The 15,418-nt window shown below is 38.9% G+C and overlaps 1 pseudogene; it reads right to left on the bottom strand.

The window, feature by feature from the left end:
* Positions 1 to 10,987: 10,987 nt before the first annotated feature.
* LOC136321654 (U6 spliceosomal RNA) lies at positions 10,988 to 11,084 on the bottom strand (annotated as a pseudogene).
* Positions 11,085 to 15,418: the final 4,334 nt, after the last annotated feature.

Raw genomic sequence — 15,418 nt, 5'->3', positions numbered from 1 at the left:
AGAAAAAAAATAAACAAATGAGACTATATCAAACTAAAAAGTTTTTCCAAAACAAAGGGAACCATCAACAAAACAAAAAGACAACCCATTGATAAGAGGTTAATATCCAAAATATATAAGGAACTTAACACCACCAAATTAATTAATTAATTAAAAAGAGTAAAAAATAAAGTAAACAATCTAATTTAAAAATAAGCAGAGGACCTGAACAATCACTTCTCCAAAGAGGGCATTCAGATGGCCAATGGGCATGTAAATGATGCTCAAATCTCTAATCATCAGGGAAGTAAAAGTAAAACCACAAAGAAATATCACTTCACACTTGTCAGAATGACTATTATTGATAAATCAATAAACAACATGTGTTGGTAAGGATGTTGATAAAAGAAAACCCTTGTGCTCTGTTGGTGAGATTGCAAATTGGTGCAGCCAATATGTAAAACAATACGAAAGTTCCTCAAAAAATAAAAAACAGAACTACATTATGCATTATTTTTTATAAACTTGTCCCACATATGTCTATGAGTAGTACTTCAAGGACAGGAATGATATATTATAAAGTTTTCTTTTCTGAATGACAAATGTACCACCTGGTGCAACTTAATAAAGTTATAAATATTTTTAAAGTCAACACAGGAGATCTGAGTGGGTAAAAGAAAAAATTGAATGAACAAAATTTTGTGAGATTTGGAATGAGTAACTGAATATAGTGAATCATAAAATCAGTCATGTTTTTTCATTATTAACTCTAGTTTTTATTTTTTTTATATGACTTGTGTTAGTTATTTTGTCTGTGTTGCTAAGAAAATGATAAGAAGAATAGCAAAGAATGAATATAAAACAACTTGGAGCTTCAGACTCTTAATAATCTCTGCCACGATTCAAATCCTCCTATGGAAGTTCCTAGAGCCATCTAAACACCTGTAGTGAATGCATAATGTCACGTTCAGGGCTCATAATCTGATATTCAAGTAGCAAATACAGAGTATGTTTGAGCTCTTAACAAGCTGATGCCATTCCTTGTTACTTAACAGATTTTTCCCACTGTGACACAAAGGCCTTGGTATCTGCAAAGATTTAGGTCATTAGAACTGAAGATTTGCTAGAGAAAGAGCTATTTCCCTGGTTATATAAATGTTAAAAAGGCATAATTTTTTTAAGATTTTACATCTGAGGTTCTGTATTCTTTCTCAAAGGGAAAAATGTAGTGGGTAAAATTCCTGTTATTTTAATATTTTTGAGAGAATGAAAGGCAATTGTGTATTTTCTCATTAGACTGAGACTTCTGGCATCTATATGAACTGGTAGCTTCTTTGTAAATATTTATAGACATTAGAGATAGGGAAGGGAAATGAATACATACATTTTCTCATCTGATTAAGGCAAAGACTATAAATGTCCTACTAAACTATTCAGCTGGGAAACATCAAAACAATATGTGTAGAAGAAAATGATTATAAATTAATTAGTAGAGAATCAAAACATTGGCATATGATATTTTTATCCAGTTGATTTTAGCAAAAATTTTCTAAGTTTGCAATGCTGGAGAGATTTGGGCTATTTTCTGTTAATATTTTGGGAAAAGTAGGAGAGAAGTTGCCTGAAGCTCTCTTCTAAGTTACCATTAATCACTACTTCTATAAAATGCTTGATTTCAGATCTAAGTGTAGAAATATAGCAGATAAACCTGGAACATCATGCACCAGAAAATAAGAAAACCATGAAAGAGAAATGGGGTATTGTCAAAATGAAACGTGAGCCAACTCAAACTTTCACTGTCCAATGATAGGACAATTTGAGAATCTGAAAGAATAACTGTGACTGATTAAAACACATTTAATATAGGTCCTGGCCAGCTGGCTCAGTGGTAGAGTGTCCACCCTGCGTGTGGAAGTCCCGGATTCGACTCCCAGTCAGGGCACACAGGAAAAGTCACCTGCTTCTCCACCCTTCTTCCTCTTCTTTCTGTCTATCTCTCTTCTCCAACCACAAACAAGACTTCACTGGAGCAAAGTTGGCACAGGCACTGAGAATGGCTCCATGGCCTCCACCTCAGTTGCTGGAATGGCTGTGGTTGCTAGGGAGCAACAGCCCAGAGCCACAAAGCATCGCCCCCTGGTGGGCATGCTGGGTGGATACAGGTCGGGCACATGTGGAAGTCTGTCTCTGCCTCCCTACTTCTCACTTTAGAAAAAAAAAAGACATTAAATATATAAAAAACATGCATTCATGATATATATATATATATTTATTTTTTTTTGTATTTTTCTGAAGCTGGAAACGGGGAGAGACAGTCAGACAGACTCCCGCATGCGCCCGACCAGGATCCACCCGGCACGCCCACCAGGGGGCGACGCTCTGCCCCTCCGGGGCGTTGCTATGTCGCGACCAGAGCCACTCTAGCGCCTGGGGCAGAGGCCAAGGAGCCATCCCCAGCGCCCGGGCCATCTTTGCTCCAATGGAGCCTCGCTGCAGGAGGGGAAGAGAGAGACAGAGAGGAAGGAGAGGGGGAGGGGTGGAGAAGCAGATGGACGCTTCTCCTGTGTGCCCTGGCCGGGAATCGAACCCGGGACTTCTGCACGCCAGGCCGACGCTCTACCAGTGAGCCAACCAGCCAGGGCGCATTCATGATATTTTAAAGAAAGAAACAACCCAAAACTTATTGGACATCCATTAGAGATTACTTGGGTAACCATTCAATATTCTAAAAATTGGCAACTGCAGGGGAAGAATTAAGCACTCACTTTGTTCTGAAATAAATTATATTTCAGGGTATCTTATAATATCAATGGCTGTGGGAAAGAGCCTAATGTGGAAGTATTCCAGTTAATAAATGCAGAAAAATAATAAAATTAGAAAATATTAAGCAACAGCTAATGAAATAACTTTTAGTAGTTGTCATCAATAGATGATAAAATTATTCAGTGTGAGGTTCATGGGTAATGCATTGTCTAAACAGAGACATTTTGTGAGTGAAAGGTACACTGTTTATAATTTTGCTAAGAGAACAAGCTTAAACTGGTGCAATTCCAGACAAGGGTATGTTTGATCACTTTCTGCTGAGGAGCCTGACAATGACAAGAACAGGCTGTCATCAACTTCACTCATCAATTTCACACTACAAGTAAGATAAACATAATGTGCCTCATGACGTGAGGGAATGTGAATAATTCAACACTGTCTATGCTGTATTTCTTCTACATATACATATTCTAGACTTTAAATCTCATTTCCAATACAGGTATAAAAAGCAAGTCAAACAATACTATGGGAAGAACTGATCTAAACCCAGAATACGAAACCTGCTGCGGTTCCTGCAACAACACAATAGGGTTTAAAAAACATAATTAAAACAGGTTTAAAAGAAGCTTAAGAAAGAATAAACACATTACATCAAGTTTAAAAGAGATTTATAAAAGTATAATTCAAATAAATTGACAAAAAAATAGGCATTTGGGGGAATAGGAGAGTCAAATTTAATATGAATTGAGCATTAGATGATATTAAAGAATTGTTGATAAGTAGAGAGGTGAGACAATAACATTGTGATGATATCAGAAATCTTTCCTTCACTTTTTTGGAAATGTGCTGAGATATTTAGGAGTGGAAAGTAAATTCTGAAAATTGTATTAAATGACTGTAGCCAAAACAAAGGGATGTAAGTAAAACACTGTAACTTTGGCAAAATATTGATGATTGTTGAAGATGGGTTCAGTGTACTGTCAACTGTGTTTCTTCATGTTGCCCAACCCTGTGCACTATGCTGTGGCCACCATTGTCCCTTTGCTGTGTACTATGGACTAGCGGTTAAAATAAGAAATCCTTGAATCACCTTTGAACTCACCCATTACTTTTCCAACCTACTTCCACCCAAAATAATTTATGTAGAACTTACCAAACCGGTGAAGGGAGGAGAAACTAAATAAAATGACTAGACAGGATATAATGCCTAATTTTAATTCTAACATCTATTTTGTAAAATTCCGCCAATCTCTTGGGACGTTGATGTTAAGTATACCTTTATAGTAAATACATTTCTCCAAGTGTGAGTAAAATTGTTGTATCTCACATACAGGCATAGTTACAGATACATACATACACACACAGATACCATTTCTCAAAGATTATCATTAGTCACTGTTTCATAGCTTACTGAGGAAAAGAAATATGCCTCTGCTTCATAATCAAAACTCAGCTTCTATACTTTGTAAATTGTTCCTTCATATACATTATTATGCAAAGTGGTGGTAGTTTCTTCTCTTCATCAACATCTTGGTCCAAAATGTATATTGTTAGACATACTAGAAACAATGAAAAGGCTTATACATGAGCCACACGCCCTTTAAAGATATAACCCTTAGTTATAAGTAGTTTTTGTCATGGGTTTAATATTGACATTTGTGAAGACCCAATTATGTCCTCAGACCAGATGCTGCTCTTTTCCCCAGTCTGGTGTAGAGGTGGGGAAATGGGTTCCAGTCTCCAGTTATATAAATTTTAATGAAATTAAATTAAATTAGACTGAAATCTCTGAAAGCTACATTTTTATGTAAAGTTAGAGATTTATTCCAGGGAAAGTAACACAAAAATTACCAAAACAGGGACAAGTACTACTCCAACTACCCCAGGAAATGAGGCAGACTCAAAATATGTATTTTCCAATGGCTTTAGGCGACCCTTGTGTTTTGGTCGTTCGACCCCCGCTGGGGTCGCGACCCACAGGTTGAGAACCCCTGCTCTAGAGAGTGTTGATTCTATTTCAGCAGAAGCACTGGAGGCCATGAAAACAAATTCAAGCTGTTTGCTAGTGACACTGAACCAAAATTACCCACAGGATCACAGATTTAGGCACATTTTCTGTAACCTAAGAACTTTGCTCTGTGGGGTGTGAATCACAGTGAAAGGGGCAGTGGCATTAGAACAGGGTGTGATACAAAGTGTGTCATCTCTCACAGCCATGGCTTCTGCATCAATTCTGCGTCCTATATTTAAGACCTAATGACATGAGGGGAGCTTAACATGTGTTATATAGCTTTAACAAGTCTGACTAGATGAACAAATCAAATGTGAAAAGTCAGCACATAAGCTACATTTAAAACCAACGACATAAGCAATGCTTTGCATATTAATGCAATTTTCAAGACACAGGTAGAAAAAGTAAATTCTGTAAGAGTGAGAAGTGGATAAACTTTATTTAATTCCAGTGGACTAGAAAGAAATTATGACAGAGATGGGATTTGAGCATGGCTTTGAGGAGAAAAAAAAGATAGAATGTAATAGAGAGAAAGGAGAGAGAATTCCAGATAGGTAGAAAAATATATGAAAAGCACCAAACAGCCTATGGCATTTGACAGTTCACAAACCAGGTCCCTTGGAGTAGAGAATTAATGGAAAATGAGAATGAAGAGATAGGTTGGTATATCATGCTGCCTTGGTATATATTAAACCACGTAACTCAGTAGCTCACTGTAAAATAGTGAGTCAACCCTGTTGCTGAACATGGTAGGTAGGACCTTGTTCTCAGGGACTTTTGTTCTCCAATAATCTAGTAATTCTTTAGCTAGACCTTGTCCAATTGTTTTCCTCTTGGTGTTGTCAGAAACAGACAAATCATTCATAAAATTTCCAAAACAAGTCCATTCTTAATATCACTAACATGTAGAGTATTCAAGACTACAGTGTAAATTCATGTTTTATTTACACAAACCCACACTTCAGACTTCTAATTTTAGTGTTAATTCCCCATTCCCAAATGAAGATATTGATTAATTCTATTGATTGATATTCCTTTTTTCCCCCTAGATCTAATGTTCTTTTTTTTCTTTCTTTCTTAATTCTGTCCAGTGGAATTAAGTTTTCTTGTTTGTTTTTGTTTAATTTGTTCAGGAGTTCATTGACATTTTTTCTGAGATGACATTTTTCTTGGGCTGATTTAAGAATATGGACTCTGACTGTTTCAGCTAATTGCCTTTAACAATTTACTGTCATGCAAAACTTTAACTTTTCCATTAAATACACTCTTAACTCCAAACAAGCAAAGCATTATTCATTTTCCTGACCACTATACTGGCAACTTTGCCCATTTCATGGATATAAGCAAAGGAAACCTAATAATAGTATCCTTGGTTGCTTAAAGTTGATGGCTCATTTGTTTGCAATGAACAAACATCTCATACTAGGTCAAAGAAAGGATAGTTTATAAATACCAATGAACTGGGAACTAAACATTAACAAACTAAGGCAGCTCTAGAGACTGGCTACTTGGCTTTCTCAGTTACCACAGGGTGTCTTCTGCTTTTCTCTGAATATGTTCTAGGCATCTTATTATACCAATCAGGGATTTTTGCACTTTCAAAAATCATGATTGTTCCAAATTTCAACTTTGCCTTGCCATGACCATTCCAGCCTGGACTCTTCTTCATGTAATCCCTCCTTGCAAGTTTTTCCTTCTGTTTCTGATAGACTCAATCCAAGAATCCTAGAAAGGAAACGTATTACCTCAGAACATCTTTTCACACCGGGCCATAGATTTAAAATTATAAACTACACAGTAATTTGTTAGTTTTTCAAATGACTCATTATACTTGTGTCCAACCCTTGTCTAATAATTTATGACAAAGGACTCAGCATATCTTGGTACACAATTTGTTCACCATCCCTTCAGCAGTGCCCTAAGTGGAGCTACTCCTCTTTGAAGGGAAGTAGACTTGGAAAGCCTTAAAACCTTTTCAGTAGGAATGTGCCACAGTTCCTGAGAAATAGACCCACGAGGGAAGAGTAAGAGGAGTAGACTTTGTGTGCACTATGAGGAGAAGATATTCTTATTCAGAGTCAATCTTAGGAAAAAGGGAAGCGGCCCTGGCCGGTTGGCTCAGCGGTAGAGCGTTGGCCTGACGTGCAGGGGACCCGGGTTGATTCCCGGCCAGGGCACACAGGAGAAGCGCCCATTTGCTTCTCCACCCCCCACCTCCTTCCTCTCTGTCTCTCTCTTCCCCTCCCGCAGCCAAGGCTCCATTGGAGCAAAGATGGCCCGGGCGCTGGGGATGGCTCCTTGGCCTCTGCCCCAGGCGCTAGAGTGGTTCTGGTCGCGGCAGAGCGAAGCCCCAGAGGGGCAGAGCATCGGCCCCTGGTGGGCATGCCGGGTGGATCCCGGTCAGGCGCATGCAGGAGTCTGTCTGTCTCTCCACGTTTCCAGCTTCAGAAAAATACAAAAAAAAGGGCGGGGGGGGGGAAGCAAGAGATCTTTGTGTTGTATGATTTTAGGAGCACCAGTGAGACTCTGGGTCTCAGTCGCAATGCCTGAGGATAGATTGAAGAAATTTCCTCTTGAATAATTTGTCTTCAACATTCCTGACAAGTGGTCATCTTGTTTCAACTTGTATACCTCCAGCAATAGGGCATTATTTAAAAGGGTTTACTAGCCTTCCAATGAGCTACTAGTCTTGAAAGGGATAGCATTTTCACTTGTGTACAATATTTATGTTTTATTATTAAGACATTATTTCATGAGTGCTTTCAATTGCCTATGCACTAGGTAAGATACAAATAACAAAAACAGAAACTGAAACTAAAGCACAAAGTAAAGTGTTCTGAAGGAGTATTTCTGTAGCTCCCAAAATGTAGCACAAGCTTGGGGAAAATAGGTACAACAGCATCTCTGTGGTAATGTGTAGATCTTTCCTCTAAATCCAGCTAACTTTATTCAGTTACCAATAATTCCTACTCCTGTAGGAATTTAAATTTAAATTTCTGAATTTAAATTCCAAAAATCTAAGATGGAATCAAACTCCTAAGATGGACTAAAATGAGTCAGATGTCCACCGTTCAAGAGTCAACTATGGCTACTGGGTCACTTGGAAGAAGCATGCCTTCTTTGAGTTTCCTCCTGGGGGACAGTGTTGGTTGGGGAGGCAGTTCTGAGCAAAGGGCTATGCAAAATGCACTGTAAATGGTGACCGCAGGCAGAAATGAAGGTTCAAATCCTTTCATATAGTATTTAAATATCTCAGACATCTGGTCTTTTTATTATTATTCAGTGAGAGGAGGGGAAGCAGAGAGACTCTCGCATGCCCCCCCACACACACACACCACACACCAGGATCCATCGGCAAGCCCACTAAGGGTCATGGCTACAGGAGGGGAAGAGAGAGAGAGAGAGAGAGAGAGAGAGAGAGAGAGAGAGAGAGAAAGAGAAGCAAGAGGGGGAGGGTGGAGAAGCTGATGTGCTTCTGATCAGAAATTGAACTCAGGACATCCACACCCTGGGACTGAGCCAATGGGCCATGGCCTCACACTTCTTGTTATAACCTCTAGTTATTTTCTCTCTCTATGTCTTTATTTGGATTATACTGTGTGACATGATAGTGACTAATGATACCATTTGCTTTATTTGTCTCAGCTCATACTGTCCCCTCTGCAGCAAAACCGCATCTATAACTGTCTAATCAATACCTCATTTAAAATTTTTAATTTCTATCAGCCTGACCAGGCAGTGGTGCAGTAGATAGAGCGTCAGACTGGAATGCAAAGGACCCAAGTTCGAAACCCAAGGTCACTGGCTTGAGCATGGGCTCATCCAGCTTGAGCACGAGCTCACCAGCTTGAGCACAGGGTCACTGGCTTGAGCATAGGATCATAAACATGACCCCAAGGTCACTGGCTTCACCCCAAAGGTTACTGGGTTGAGCAAGGGGTCACTCGCTCTTCCCTAGGTCAAGGCAAATATGAGAAAGCAGTCAATGGACAACTAAGGAGCCACAAAGAAGAATTGATGCTTCTCATCTCTCTCCCTTCCTGTCTTTTTGTCCCTATCTGTCCCTCTCTCTGACTCTCTGTCAAAAAAAATAATAATTTTTTTTAAAACTTCTATCAATTAGTTTTAAAATGTAATTTCAAAAATAATTGTCAGTCCTGGGCAGATTGCTCAGCTTGTTAGAGTGCTATCCCAAGTGCAGAGATTGCTGGTCCCCACTCAGGGCACTTACAGGAATAGATCAATGTCCCTGGCTCTCTTTCTCTCTCCCTTTCTCTGTCTCTAAAATCAATCTATATCTATATCTATATCTATATCTATATCTATATCTATATCTATATCTATCTATATATATATTTATTTAATTTAAGAAAGAAAATTGTCCTCTACTTCTCCTCAATCTCATTTATGCTTCCCAAAGACAACTACTTTCAACTCTTTTGGCTGCTTCTGATATTTACAACCACAGTGCCAAATAAAATGTTTATATTTATACTTCCATTTCACTTTTTATATTTCTCAGTTTCACACATTCGTATTGACCTCTCACTACGTGAGCCTCCTCCTCTATCTATATACACTTTCCCTCTCCATGCTTCCATGATAGTTTATGTTTATAAGTTTTGATTTGATAACTCCTCAGTATGTTCAATATTATAACAATGTAAATATTACTTATAATTAAACCACATAGTGTACATTTACTTGTTTGTATAATCTTTCATTTTCCCTGGAGTAATAATTGATTCATTCTTGGTTGCCATGTTTTCTATGTTCCTATTTATAACTTTCCATGATTTCTGTACCATAAGTATAAATCTCCCTGAGGTGCTTACACATATTGAATAATGTGTTCATTTCATCCTTTTTTTTGAGTCATGTTTTCTGGAGCCTTTCTTTCTCCTGGTACAATCTGGATAGGTGGTTTTCCAGAACTGTGGCGGCCCTGCTATCCTTGGTCATCTCTTTACCACCTTCTTGGATATTCTCTTTCATTCTCTCCAGTATTAGATCCAGTATCTTTCTCTCTTGATTTTTTTTTAGTAGCTACTGGAGAAAGTGTGGAGCTAAAAATATAATGAGTTTTTATGATATAAAATATTTGTATTCTAGCCTCAACTTTGATTATTTGGGCTATATATAGAATTTGTTGAAAATTATATTTTTTCACAATTTTTACAGCATTATACAATATTATTTCAGTTTCCACCTGTTCTACTATAAATTTGATGGTGTTCTAATTCTAGATACTCTTCTTTTTCCTTGTTCCTTCTTTCACTCTCATGTATATTTGTATCTGTTTCAGACTTCAGGGTCATCTCTTTGTCCATGGTGTTCTCAACTTTCATAATGTGTGCCCTTTCTTATTGAATTTTGCTAGATACTTGATGGGCACTTTCAGGTTGAAAGTGCTAGAAATTTTTTATTTGTTATTTTGATAATGTGCTCCCTTCAGTAGCTATGTTCTATCTTTCTGAAATTCTTATTTTCAATTTTAGAATCTGTAAAATTAATCTAATATTTTTCCAATTTTTTTTCCTTTTCCATCTTGTCTTTTTCTTTCTTTTTTTTTTTTTTGTATTTTTCTGAAGCTGGAAACAGGGAGAGACAGTGAGACAGACTCCCGCATGCGCCCGACTGGGATCCACCCAGCACGCCCACCAGGGGCGATGCTCTGCCCACCAGGGGGCGTTGCTCTGCCACGACCAGAGCCACTCTAGTGCCTGGGGCAGAAGCCAAGGAGCCATCCCCAGCGCCCGGGCCATCTTTGCTCCAATGGAGCCTTGGTTGCGGGAGGGGAAGAGAGAGACAGAGAGGAAGGAGGGGAGGGGGGTGGAGAAGCAAATGGGCGCTTCTCCTATGTGCCCTGGCCGGGAATTGAAACTGGGTCCCCCGCACCTCAGGCCAACGCTCTACCGCTGAGCCAACCGGCCAGGGCCTCCATCTTGTCTTTTTGTTATTGTTCTACTTTCTTGGGGATTTCTCCATGATATCGCTTCAAAGGAAAGGGTTTGTGATAAATATGTGTGTGTTTGTGTACCTAGAACTTAAATGCATAAATTGTAAACATTTTCCAACAGAATGCCTCTCTAAATTCTCTAAATCTGCAACTTAACATTTATAATTCAGTTTCACCTTCAGTAAAGGTTTGTTAGTTGGGACTCCATCATATTGTATTGCTCACAGAGTAGCCAAACACTTAAGATTTTTATGTTTTTTGTTTTTGTTTTGTTTTAAAATATGGAACGCTTTCGAATTTGTATGTCGTCCTCATGCAGGGGCCATGCTAATCTTCTCTGTATCGTTCCAATTTTAGTGCTGAAGCAAGCACTTAAGGTTTTTATGTTAAAATCAAAACCAGGGCCCTGGCCGGTTCGCTCAGCGGTAGAGTGTCGGCCTGGCGTGTAGGAGTCCTGGGTTTGATTCCCGGCCAGGGCACACAGGAGTAGGCGCCCATTTGCTTCTTCACCCCTCCCCCTCTCCTTCCTCTCTGTCTCTCTCTTCCCCTCCTGCAGCGAGGCTCCATTGGAGCAAAGATGGCCCGGGCGCTGGGGATAGCTCTGTGGCCTCTGCCTCAGGCACTCGAATGGCTCTGGATGCAACAGAGCAACACCCCAGAGGGGCAAAGCATCGCCCCCTGGTGGGCATGCCGGGTGGATCCCGGTCAGGCGCATGCGGGAGTCTGTCTGACTGCCTCCCGGTTTCCAGCTTCGGAAAAATGAAAAAATAAAAAAAATTTAAAAATAAAATAAAGTAAAATCAAAACCAGGATACAAACTTATAAATGGAAGGCTAAAACTATTGAAGTTCCTGGTTACATTGCATATTATTTAACATGACTGTCTACTAGATAATTTATTAAGAAAATTTAAATGACCCTTTGCATTATGTTCTCAAAAAACCCATTGTCTGAAAGGCCACCTTGTTTCACAGATTTAGAAGTAAATATAGCCTTTGATTTGCTTTTCATTTGGATTCCTTCTTCAACTCCAACTACCCAGACCACCAAACAGCATAATACGGTTGCTACTACTCCCTTATTAAGACTCACCTCTCCCTAAGTAATTGTAGGTTGACAATGATCACTGTCAGATGATATATCTGCAACTTGCCAGAGGCCTTTCTCAATGCTTTCACCGCCTTTGCAAGAGCACATTGGAGGAGTGATGCAGGCATTCCAGTGGTTCCAGGACTGAGGGTCTACAACCTACTGTGAGTTCTTGGCTTCACCCTGGAAGGAATTCAAATATAAGCCAGTATATGGTTTAAAGTGATGGAGAAAAAAATAAAATAAAATAAAAAATAAAGTGATGGTGAGTTCATCAGTGAAGCAGTGAGACAGAGAGTGGGCTACTGCACAGATAGAGCAGCCCCCGTAGCAGAATTTGCTTCTTTTATTGGGATTCGTTTAACTCAGGTGGGCAGGAGTATGGTATTCACTAACAATAAAGAATATTCAGGATCTTCCAGGGAAAGTGGTAGAGTTTCCTCAAAGGTGCTCAGTTGGCCATTTTATATACATATATGGGCTTTGCTTTTCCAGTTGTGACAGAGCAGAGTGTATGGTTTCGCAAGCTGATGTGTTCAGTTGTGGGATTCAAATAGTTTAACATCTGGTACTCTGCCCTAATGACCGTTTTAAGTATAAAAAAATAATATACCAAAAGGTAGTTTAAAAAAAAGGTAGTTTATTATTTCATGCATTTAGTACTTAAGTAAGAACAATAAAAAAGGTACACAGAACCAGATTATAAGAAAGAGTTTTAAAATATTAATGAAAAAATATGAAATAATACCTGACAAAAAAAGAATAAAACTGTTATTTAAGATATTTCCATATTGCTTCTTGATTGGTGTCCTTACTTGCAATTTTTTTTCACCTATGGATAAAATGAACATTACTACGGGTGCTTAGAATACGCTGCTGTGCAAATGAACATTAAGAAAGAGTAACAAATGTAAATTTGTGATTTTCGCATTGGGCAGCTGCCCAGGCACACACTTTAGAGAGAACCTTGAATACAAGTGCCATTTTAACAACAAGTTCGCCGAACTCAAAAAAGCATCAGTTCTGCCAAACTGGTGCAAACAGGCTGAATCCCACCACAGGCTGTATTACAATGAATGTATATTGAGGCTGGGTCAAACTAGCCACCAGTCATCTAGCCGGTCTCTGCCAGTTTTAAGCCATAAAGCTGCGGGGGAATAGTCTTCCTTCTCCTTGACAGCCCCTGTAGCTTTATTGATTGCAGCTTTTCTGCCACATCCCCTGTCTCAGGAGGAGAAACACTGAAAGCCTCTGAGATCGCACCGCATAGGCAGGACTGTCTCACACCTGCACTGTACGTGCAGTTGGAATACAGTGAGATAGAGGAAGTTGTCTTTCCCCTAAACCTGACTTCTCCTGAATATTTTGTGTCAGTGAATTTGCTTAGTCTAGAGCAATCCTTATCTCCTCTCTCATTCATATTATTGGTCAGCAAGTCCTCTAATTATACCTCCTAAATATTTCTGGAAATGTTTATCTCTTCTGGTTTCTATAGCCACTTCCTGATTTTATATGGTACTAATTTCTTTCTGAATTACTACAGTATCATCCTCATCACCTCATCATCTCCAGCCTTGCTCCCATTTGATTCATTCTCTATATTTTAATCAATGATTTTGTTACAAAATGCCCACTGATTGTATCCACCCTCAGCTTAAATATTTTCTTTTTAATGACCATAATTACTTTTTTAGGAAAACTCAATCTCTAAACCATGCCATTGAGACGGTAATGAGATAGCCACTTACTGTCCTTCTCACTCCTGTCTAACTTCTGTTCCAGTCTGGATTGGTTACATCATTTGTGAGCCCAATACGAAATGCGAATATAGGTACCTGGTTCAATTATTATCAAGAATTTTAATATAAGGACGTCAGAGCATTAAACCAAGCATAGGGTCCTTCTAAACATAGGATTTATGTGAACACATAAATTACATGCTCATGAAGCCAGTTCTTGCCTAAGCCATTAAAAACTAAAATTGATAAAAATATGTACTTCCACTAATAAAGACCCTTTCTCCCACCACTATTTTCAAAACTCCAAATGTGCCCAATTTTGATTTTTTTCCCCTTCGCTCAGACTGTTTCCTCTTCCTCTGCCTATAAGCCTTTCTCCATCTTTACCTGCCTAAATCTTACTGTTTCTTTTAATTCAATGTGGATATCTTAAACTCTAGAAATGTTTTTCTCTAACCTCTCCCTGCCTCTTCTAATTTTGATTAAGTGTCTTCTTATATGTTTTTATGATCCCATGTACTTACCTTTGTGCTGGATTCAATCATTAAATTGTTTTACGTCACTCAGCCATAAGAAATGATGACATTGGATCATTTACAATAACATGGATGGACCTTGACAACATTATACGGAGTGAAATAAGTAAATCAGAAAAAAAAACAAAACTAAGATGAATCCATACATAGAAGGGACATAAAAATGAGACTCAGAGACATAAACAAGAATGTGATGGCAACAGGGGCGGGAGGTTGGGGGAGGGGGGAGGGGGTGAAGAAGGAGAGAGGGGTTAGGGGAGGGGAGGGGCACAAAGAAAACCAGATAGAAGATGACAGAAGACAATTTAACTTTGGGGGAGGGGTATACAGCACAATCAAATGTCAAAATAATCTAGAGATATTTTCTCTCAACATATGTACCCTGATTTATCAATGTCACTGCATTAAATTTAATAAAAAAAAAAAACTGAAAAAAAAATTGTTTTACGTCATTGTTTCTCAGTTTTGGGTGTTTTCTTTTTCTTTTTCTTTTTCTTTTTTTTTTTGTATTTTTCTGAAGTGAGAAGAGGGGAGGCGGGGAGGCAGAGAGACAGACTCCCATATGCACCTGACAGGGATCCACCAGACATGCCCACTAGGGGGCGATGCTCTGCCCGTTTGGGCTGTTGCTCCCTAGCAACCAGAGCCATTCTAGAGACTGAGGTGGAGGCCATGGAGCCATCCTCAGTGCCTGGGCCAACGTTGCTCCAATGAAGCCTTGGCTGTGGGAGGGGAAGAGACAGAGAGGAAGGAGAGGGGGGAAGGGTGGAGAAGCAAATAGGTGCTTCTCCTGTGTGCCCTGACCAGGAATCGAACCTGAGACTTCCACACACCAGGCCGACTCTCTACTACTGAACCAACCAGCCAGGGCCTCAGTTTTGGGTGTTTTGATTTTCCCCTTCACATCCCTAGGGGCTAGGACAGTTCTTGGCACCAAACATGCATAATAAAAGATTGTTGACTGTAAAGTAACAAAAAAAGTACTTTAGAAATAAAGTTCAGAATTTTATTCTGTTTTATCTTATAACACATAATTCTTACCTTTGCACAAAGATAAAAGTGCATATTTTGCTAGCATGTGTCAGATGCTGTGTTAAAATGCACTCTTCACTTTAAATTACGAAGATTAGAAGGAATAATTTCACTTTTAATGTTGATATGACTCTAAACTACAGCTATTAAATAGCCAATTTTAACTCAAACCTTTGATGCATCATATTTTGGTATAGTAAATAAATTTTAGAAATCTTGTATATTAGTGAAATACTCTGGGGCTCTTTTATTTCTATACTTATTTTTAGTTTATGTTTCTTAGCTTCTTGCTAATATTTTCTGTGACATT

The sequence above is a fragment of the Saccopteryx bilineata genome, chromosome 1, assembly GCF_036850765.1.
Source record: "Saccopteryx bilineata isolate mSacBil1 chromosome 1, mSacBil1_pri_phased_curated, whole genome shotgun sequence".
Lineage (NCBI taxonomy): Eukaryota > Metazoa > Chordata > Mammalia > Chiroptera > Emballonuridae > Saccopteryx > Saccopteryx bilineata.
The sequence above is the reverse complement of the archived record's forward strand: the minus strand, read 5'-3'. Positions and strand labels throughout refer to the sequence as shown.